The sequence below is a fragment of the Peromyscus leucopus genome, chromosome 1, assembly GCF_004664715.2.
Source record: "Peromyscus leucopus breed LL Stock chromosome 1, UCI_PerLeu_2.1, whole genome shotgun sequence".
Classification (NCBI taxonomy): Eukaryota; Metazoa; Chordata; class Mammalia; order Rodentia; family Cricetidae; genus Peromyscus; species Peromyscus leucopus.
Genome location: NC_051063.1, coordinates 2,017,227 through 2,027,047, shown reverse-complemented (window position 1 = coordinate 2,027,047; position 9,821 = coordinate 2,017,227). Strand labels below are relative to the sequence as shown.

The 9,821-nt window shown below is 44.7% G+C and overlaps 1 non-coding gene across 1 annotated transcript; it reads left to right on the top strand.

Annotated features, from left to right (window-relative positions):
* Nucleotides 1-463: 463 nt before the first annotated feature.
* Nucleotides 464-536, top strand: Trnav-uac. The gene has a single exon. It is a non-coding gene; the product is annotated as a tRNA-Val (tRNA).
* The last annotated feature ends 9,285 nt before the right edge of the window (nucleotides 537-9,821 follow it).

Genomic DNA, 9,821 nt, shown 5'->3' with positions numbered 1-9,821 from the left:
GATTAAAGGTGTCTGCCACCACCACCTGGCTTGCCAGGATATTTTATCACAGCAACAGGAAAAGAAACCAAGACATCAACTTTTCTTGGGAAAAGAAGCCCAGCTGGGGAGGACTGAGAAGTGAAGAAGAGAAGTGAAGAAAATCTCTTTCAGAAGATCTGGGTTTGGTTCCCAGCACCCACATGGGAGCTCACAACCCGATGTAACTCCAGACTCAGGAGCCCTGATTCCCTCTTCTGGCCTCTCAAGGCCAGCCTGGTCTACAAAGGAAGTTTTAGGACAGCCAGGGCTACACAGAGAAACCCTGTCTTGAAAAACAAAAATAAAACAAACACACAAAAAAACCTGGCAAAGGCAATTCAAGGGACAAAGGATTTATTTCAGCTCACATACAAGGTATGCAGATGTACATCCGAGCAAAATTCCCATAAACATAAAATCAATAAACAAGAATTTTAATGAGGGTTCCATAGTGTAGCGGTCATCACGTCTGCTTTACATGCAGAAGGTCCTGGGTTCAAGCCCCAGTGGAACCACAGTAGTGACTTGAACATTGCCAGGCGGCAGTGGTGCATGCCTTTAATCCCAGCACTCAGGAGGCAGAGGCAGGTGAATCTCTGTGAGTTCGAGGCCAGCCTGGTCTACAAAGTGCATTCCAGGAAAGGCACAAAAGCTACACAGAGAAACCCTGTCCTGAAAAACAAAACAAATAATAATAATAATAATAATTTAAAAAAGAAGCCCAACATCCCACATGGTGGTATACACCTTTAATCCCAGCACTCAGAAGGTAGACACAGGACTACACCAGGAGATGGTCAAACATTATCTATAAAAAGGGAGGATGGTGTTGGTGGTGCACACCTTTAATCCCAGCACTCAGGAGGCAGAAGCAGGCAGACCTCTGTGAGTGCAAGGTCAGCCTGGTTTACAGAGCAAGTTCCCGGATAGCCAGGGCTACACAAAGAAACCCTGTCTCAGGAAAAAAAAAAAAAAAAAAAGCAACTCTTAATATATTTAGAATCATTTGAAAGTCTGAAGCCTGTGAAATGGCTCAGTTGGTAAAGGCACTTCCTGCTGAGACTGACAATCTGAAGTTGATCCCTGGAGCCCACATAAGTGAAGGAAAAAAACAAACTCCCAGAAGTTGTCCTCTGACCTCCACATGCTCTCTCCCTCCCCCTGCCCCCATACACACTAACTGAGTAAATGATTTTTAGAAGGCTTTCAAGAATCTTCCAAATGACGGTGCCAGTGGCGACAACATGATTGTATTAATTCCTATTTTTCCACATTATGACGAAATGCTTGACAGAAACAGCTTAGGAGAGGAAGGATGTGTTTGCTCTGCTTCTCACAGTTTCCTGGGTCATGGGTGGGGTGGGGTGGGGTGAGGGGGTGGAGCAGAGGACTTCCCATCATGGAGACAGGAAGGAACCAGGGTTTGCTATAGGCAGGGAGGCTGGCCACTGCCTCCCAGTAATTTCTTCAGATGAATCTGCCTGTGGATTGAAGTGTTCATCAAGTGGAGTACTCACTGTCACACCCAGAGGTGTGTTTACACTAATCTTCGAGGCATTTCTCAATCCAGTCTGGTTGACAATCAAGACTCACCAATACAAATGTTCAGGCTCATGGCAAGCCTCGCGTTCAGAGATGCCCAAGGAGAGGGAACAGATGTGGCTCACTTGGTAGAGTGTGCAGAGCATTCATGAGGCCCTGGGTTTCATCCCAGCACCCCATAAATCAACTGTGATCCATGCTAGTAAGTCCCTTACTCAAGATGTGAAGGCAGGAAATTCGGAAGCTCTAAGTCATCTTCTGGCTCCAGAGTGAGTCCAAAGTCAAGCTGGGCTAATTGAGATCCTGTCTTAAAAAATTAAACAAGCAAAACAAAGACCACGGAACCAGCAGGACCCAGAAGCTGGTTTCCTCCATAGGAAGAAACATATTGAATATTTTCTGCTTTTTCAGAAGTCATCCCTAAAACCTAACACATGAGTGATCAAGAAAGGAAATGATCACAAACATTTTAAAAATAATTAACAGGCCAGATGTAGGGGTGACACATGCCTTTAATCCCAGCACTCAAGAGGCAGAGGTAGGCAGATCTTTGAGTTTGAGGCCAGCCTGGTCTACATAGTAAGTTCTAGAAGAACCAAGTCTGTCCTGTGAGACTATAGATAGATAGACAGATAGACAGACAGACAGATAGATAGATAAACAGACAGATAGATAAACAAATAAAAAGAGCTGAGTACAATAGAGTGAACCAGAAATTCCAGCACTTAGAAGGCTGAGGCAGAAGGATGGCAGTTTGAGGCAAGCCTGGGCTACAGATTGAAAGTCTACCTCAGATAAAGAGAGAAAAATGAAAAGACAGACAGACATGGTACCTCCCACCTCAAATCCTAGCACACAGCGGGGTGAAGAAGCAGGATTACCTCCAGTGTGAGACACCGTCCCGAAACAAACAGGAAACAAGCAGGCTGAGGAGAAGGTTCAGTTGGTACGGTGTGTTGGCCTTTCAAGCATGAGGAGCTGAGTTCAGATTCCCAAAACACAGACAGACAGACAGACAGACAGACAGACACACACACACACACACACACACACACACACACACATACACACGCTTCCAGTTCTGGTAAAGTAGAGACAAGAGGATCCTGGAGTGTGTTGACTAGCCAGTCTGACCTATTCAGTGAGCTCCAGGTCAGTGAAAGACCCAAAAATAAGGTACATAGTTCCTGAAGAAAGATAAATTTCCAAGGTTGACCTTTGACCTCCACTCATACAGGCATACACACTTATAAACATACACACGTGCTCACACTTATCCACACACATAGCCACAAACACACATACATGCATACACTCTAGAAAAAAAGAAAAACAGACAGGCTACGGTGGTGCAGTCAGGAGGCAGAGGCAGGTGGAGCTCTGTGATTTTGAGGCCAACCTGGTCTACAGTGAGTTCCAGGCCCTCCAGGGCTACAAAGAGAAACCCTGCCTGGAAAAAAAGAAAAGAAAAGAAAAACAAACTATAATAACAATTAGTAGTAGTAATAATGTCTAAAAATAGTACAGACACAGCCTTTGAAGTTAGATGAAATAAATAACTTCTGAAAGATTAGTGTCCTTTTGGAAGAAAGCTAGAAATGAGGGAAAAGTACAAAGCAAAAAACTCCACCTACCGACCCCCCAGAAGCCGAACTGGACCCGTTTCTCCCAGTCTGCTGCTTCTCCTCACCCACCTCCCTTGCCGTTTTATTTATTTTTTAATCTCTACATACAGCTGGGCTGGAAAGACAGCTCAGTGGTTAAGAGTACTTGTTCTTGCAGAGACCTGGGTTCAATTCTTAGTATTTATGTGACGACTTACACCAATTCTTAACTCTAGTTCCAGGGGGTCCGAAGAGCACCAGGCATGCATATAATACACATACATACATACAAGCAGGAAAAGCAGTTGTAAGGATTCTGTCCTTAGTACGTCATCAGCCTGTGACGGCGTCCCAGCCTAAAAAGCGGGTGGGCCCTCTATGCGTCCCTCTCTTTCCTTTCCACGCTTCTTTCTGTCTGTCCTCTCTCTCCCTCTCCCTCTCCCCTTTGTTCTCTTTCCACTCTCTCCTTCTGTCTGCCCCCCCCACTCTCCCGCCCCCTCTCTTCCAATAAAGCTCTAAAAAGGTAACCATGGCTGTGATTCTTCTGATCAGCACTCTCCTCCACCAGCATGCCAGCCGTGAGCAGCAGCGCTGATTTAACCAACAGCAGTCACACATAAAAATAAAATAAATAAATCTGTTAAATCTGAGGGGAAAAATTTAAATTATCATTATAAAAAAATTGCACTAGCTAGGTAGTGGTGGTGTACATCTTTAATCCCAGCACTTGAGAGGCATAGGCAATTGGATCTTGGTGAGTTCAACGCCAGCCTATTCTACTGAGCCAGTTCCAAGACAGCCAAAGCTACAGAAAGAAACCCTGTCTAAAAAAAAAAAAAAAAAAAAAAAAAAAAAAAAAAGCAAAACAAAACAATTGTAATGTTATTTCATATAGTGGGTGCTTTGCTTTTTAAAATGTGTGTAGTAGGGTACATATCTTTAATCATAGCACTCAGGAGGCAGAGACAGGTGGATCTCTGTGAGTCTGAGGCCAGCCTGGTGAATTTGAAGCCAGTCAGGCTACACAGGACACCATCTCAAAAAAAGAAAAAAAACAAGTATGTGAGGAAAGCCTACACACAGAAAGTTGTGGTGTAGCTTAGTGGCAGACTGTTTATAAAGATCAAGGCTGTGCGCTTAACCCCAGAACCACAGAACAACAAAAACAAAATAAACAAAAGAAGAAAGATTTAAAAGAACAGGAAAGAGTGTTTGTCTGTGTAAAAGGGAACCTTTTGTTACTCCCTTCCTCTTCCGACGAGGTGGGGATAAATCGCCAGAAGAGAAGTGATAGTGAGGATTTGATCCAGAATAAGAAGCTTCCGGAACACTATCAAGTCCGTGAGTGTGTGAGTGTGTGTGTGTGTGTGTGTGTGTGTGTGTGTGTGTGTGTGTGTGTTTCCTCCTGGACTTCGTCCACCAGGACCAATTGCACGGATTCAGAATGAGAACACTACAGGCTTGTAAAGTCTCCACGAAAAATGAAATGTCGATCTGCCTGCAGCTTAGCTGGTGTGCCTCTGACCTCACCGCACAACAAAGGACATTGTTACCATACTGTGGATATTTAAAGGTTGAAAAATATTTCTTGTATACTGAAAATGGATGAGAAATATTTACATGGGCATGTGAATATACTTTAATATGTTTAAAATGTATGAAAAACTAAACAAAACTTTCACAAATTATTTATTTATTTATTTTCCTGTGTATGTATTTTGCCTGGATGTATGTCTGTGTACCACATGTCTGGTGCCCAATGGGGGTGTTGTATCCCTTGGGACTGGAGTTACAGGTGGCCATGAGCCACCACATGGCTGCTAGGAATCAAACCTACAAGCTTGGTCCTCTGGGTCCTCTACAAGAGCAGCCAGTACTCTTAACCACAGAGCCAATCATCTCTCCAGCCCCTAGTTCCTCATCCTTCCCCCTGAAAAGAACCCGCCTTTTTGTTAGTGGCTGAGTGAATAGAAGCTACAATTAAGATAAACATCCTAATATTTCTCTGTGTGGCTTTGTGCCTTTCCTGGAACTTGCTTTGTAGCCCAGGCTGGCCTGCAACTCAGAGATCCGCCTGCCTCTGCCTCCCGAGTGCTGGGATTAAAGGTGTGCGCCACCACTGCCCGGCTTATTTTATTTTTTCTATTATCAGCTTGATACAGTACAAATTCTTATCCTAGTAGTGAAATGTTTCACTGAAGCTTGCCCAGTGATTGAGTAAAACCAAAACTTATTCTAAGCCACAGTCATCCTAGGGTCCCCCCTGCCATATAGCCTCCCTGGATCTGTGGGTTGCAGTCTGATTGTTCTTTGCTTTATATCTAGAATCCACTTATGAGTGAGTACATACCATGTTTGTCCTTCTGGGTTTGGGTTACCTCACTCAGGATGATATTTTCTAGTTCCATCCATTTGCCTGCAAATTTCATGCTGTCATTGTTTTTCTCTGCTGAGTAGTACTCCACTGTGTATATGTACCACATTTTCTTAATTCAGTCTTCAGTTGACGGGCATCTAGGTTGTTTCTAGGTTCTGGCTATTATGAATAATGCTGCTATGAACATAGTTGAGCATGTATCTTTGTGGTATGATTGAGCATTCCTTGGGTATATGCCCAAGAGTGGTATGGCTGGGTCTTGAAGTAGATCGATTCCCAATTTTCTGAGAAACCGCCATACTGATTTCCACAGTGGTTATACAAGTTTGCTGCTTTAAAAATATACTTTACAACTGGGTGTGGTGGTGCATGCCTTTAATCCCAGCACTTGGGAGGCAGAGAAATGTAGAGCTCTGTGAGTTCGAGGCCAGCTTGGTCTATGTAGTAAGAGCTCCACGACAGCCAGGACTTCGTAGCCAGAGTCCCTGTCTCAAACAAACACTCATTTCACATTTTTGAAAAGCTTATTTTCTGTTTACGTGAGTGGCTCAAGTGTATAGGTCAGGGGATGACTTGGGGAGTCAGTTCCCTCCTCCACCGTGTGGATGTGGGTTCTGGGGATGGAATTTAGGTTGTCAGGCAAGTGTCCAGTCCCCGTTCCCACTGTCCCAGCCATCTTGCTGGGCCTCTGTCCTGTTTCTTTTTTTTTTTTTTTTTTTTTTTTCAACAGTTTCTCTTGTAGCTTTGCCTTTCTGGACTCACTTGTAGGCTGCCTGTCCTGTTTCTTAATAGAGGATATATAGCTTCTTTTCCGGCTGATCTGACCTGGCTAGAGAACCACGTGAACGTGTGACACAACCAGCTATGGAGTCAACCTTAAAAGAAGAAGAGAAGTTCCGTTCAGGTAGGTTCCAATTCCGTGTTCAGCCTATTTTAGAATTGACTCTCCCTGACTTCCTCCTACATTCCTGTGAGACTGGGGGAGGGGAAAAAGGAGAAGAGGGGAGAATGATAGATCGATTCTGCCTTTGGGATAAGAATGGAGTGGCAATCCTAGCCTAGAGAAGTCAATGAGGTGAATGCAGCAAAGCTTAGCTGTGTGACCCTGGTCCTGTCCCTTGCCATCCCTGGACCTCGGATTTTCCCCATTGCATTTTTGTTGTTGTTGTTTGTTTGTTTGTTTTGTTTTTCAAGACAGGGTTTTTCTGTGTTGTTTTGGTGCCTGTCCTGGAACTCGCTCTGCAGACCAGGCTGGTCTCCACCTCAGAGACCAACTTGGCTCTCCCTCCTGAGTGCTGGGATTAAAGGTGTGCACCACCACTGCCTGGCAAACTGATGGACTTTTGGGTTTGTTTTTTTTTTTTTTTTTTTTTTTTTTTTGTTGGTTTGGTTTGGTTTTTCGAGACAGGGTTTCTCTGTGTAGCTTTGCGTCTTTCCTGGATCTCGATCCGTAGACCAGGCTGGCCTCAAACTCACAAAGATCCGCCTGCCTCTGCCTCCTGAGTGCTGGGATTAAAGGCGTGCGCCACCACCGCCTGGCATTTTTTTTGTTTTTTTTTGAGACAAGATTTCTTTGTGTAGCTTTGGAGCCTGTCCTGGATCTCGTTCTGTGATTGAGGACATTCATAGTTTCTGTCCCACTTAGGGTTGTATTTAGGATTAACTAAAGCGTACAAGTGATGCTCAGAAGGTGGCACCAGGAATCAAGAAGAGCCTCTAAGCCGTGTGGTTGGTGACAGTCCTTTTTCTCCCCCAAATGGCCAGTGCTCTGCAAATGGGACCCAGAGAAGCCCAGCTCTACAGGGAGGGGTCTGCCACCTCAGAGAGGAGCATCACACACCAGAGAATAGGTTTTCTTTCACATGGTTTGAAAATGAAATTGAACAGCCAAACCCCAGGTGGAGCTCCAGGAGTCCAATTGGCAAGAGAGAGGAGGGATTGTATGAGCAAGAGATATCGACACCATGATTGGAAAAAGCACAGGGACAAATAGCCAAACTAGTGGAAACATATGAATTATGAACCAATAGCTGAGGAGCCCCCATGGAACTGGACCAGGCCCTCTGGATGAGTGAGACAGTTGATGAGCTTGAACTGTTTGGGAGGCCCCCAGGCAGTGGGACCGGGGCCTGTCCTTGGTGCATGAGCTGGCTTTTTGGAATCCAGGGCTTATGCTGGGACACTTTGCTCAGCCTTGGTACAGGGAGGAGGGGACTGGACCTGCCTCAGCTGAATGTGCCAGGCTGGGCCAACTCCCCAGGGGAGACCTTGCCTTGGAGGAGGTGGGAATGGGTGGTGGATCTGGGCGTGGGAGGACAGGGGAATCCATGGCTGATATGTAAAATTAAATTAATTATAAAATAAAAATATTTATAATGAAAAAAAAAAGAAAATGAAATTGAAATGAAGACAGTCCAATAGAATGCCAGGGGGAGAGGGAAAGGCTGACCCCGCCCAGCCCAGCCCAGCTCAGCTCAGCCCAGCTTTATTACTTTTAGCTGAGTAATACAGCAGAGTTCCTCCCCACACAGCCTTCCTCCTTCTTCCCAAGATTGTAAAACCACAACAAAAATGTCCAGTCTCCCAGGTGTTCTATATACCCACGTGAGATACACCTGCCCCCCACCCCCACCCCCTCCTTGATCGTCATCCTAAGCATTAGTCTGAGTTTGTCAGTGAGCTCTACAGTGTGTTTCCCATGGTGGTAGTACAGCCACCCACCGGGGGAATTACTAGAAAAATGATGAGAGTTTAAAAGAACAAAATTCTCCCTAAATGATAGGGGAAAAGCCGAAGTCTTACATCAATGTTAAAAGTGTGAACTCAGACACAGCTACCCACACTAAGGAAATTAAAACTCAGTGGGGATCATTAATAAGATGTTCGTGGATGACAAGGATGGAATAGAGAGAGGGTCTCAAGGGGGAGGAGCTGGGATAAAATAATACCAGAATGCACTCAGGGAGAAAAAAGAAAGAGAACGCCATTTCACAGGAAACCCATACTCTAGGCCACTTCCTCCTCTTACAGGTGATCTGTCTGATGTAAGGGAGAGAGAGAGGGAGAGGAGAGAGATAACAAGAGACACAGAGGGAGGGAGGAGAGGGAGGGGAACAGGAAGCTTCAAGGCAGAGAGGAAACCGGCAGAAACCTTCCTTGTGGATTCCGGAAGTTACAAACACAGGTTTCATAGGAAAGCAAGACACACAGTCTCCTAGGTTTCCCTTGCAAGATGAGAATATGCAAATTTTGGGAAAGGACAAGACCTGAGTCCTGGAATCCTACAGGGCTGATTTTGTCTCTTCTGAGCCACTGTTTGTCCGTCTATCAAGTGGGGCATTCTCCTTCCCTCTCTGCCTTGAAGTCATCTGTGAAATCCTCTTAACACTGTGATGCAAACAGAAGGTGCCATTCAAAGGAGGGATTTTACAGTCCTCCTTGCTAGAAACAGAATACGGAAGCTTCTAGCAGTAGCTATTCAGAAACTTCTGCTGCTTAACTATGCTGGATCAGCCCCACCCCCAGCTACTGATTTTACATAAATTTATGTGGTAGAGGTTTGTTTTAGTCTTACTACATAGCCCTGGCTGACCTGGAATTGCCTCTACCTACCAGTTTCTGGGATTAGAGGTCCATGCCATCATGCCTAGCTAAAATTATGTTCTAAGAATAAGTGAGACCTGGCACCTGGGTCTGGTTCCCAGCACCCACACGTTGGCTCACAACTATCTAGAATTCCATTTCCAGTGTTCGGATGCCCTCTGACCTCCCTAGGCACCAAAATGTGCATGAAGGCAAAACACTCAAACACGTAACATAAAAATAATTTTTTAAAGGAAGGACATTGAGGGCTGTAAGTGATGGCGCACACCTTTAGTCCCAGCACTCCAGAAGCAGAGGCAGGAGGATCTCTGAATTCAATGCCAGTCTGGTCTACAAAGTGAGTTCTGGGCAGCCAGGACTACACAGAGAGACCCTGTCTCAAATATATATATATATATTATATATATATATATTTTATATTTATATATATATATATTGTTAGGAATACAGCTTAGTTAGGAGAGTACTTCCTCAGCATGTGAGAAAACCTGGGCTCCACTGCCTAGCATAACATAAACCCCCAATGATGGTGCACCTGTATTCTAAGAGGGGAAGACAGAAGGATCAGGAGTTCAAAGCCTGTCTCAGCTACAAAGCAAATTATAGGTGGCAGCCTGTGCTTTCACGACAGTTCATCTAAAAAAAATAAGTAAATATAAATAATTATTTAAAAT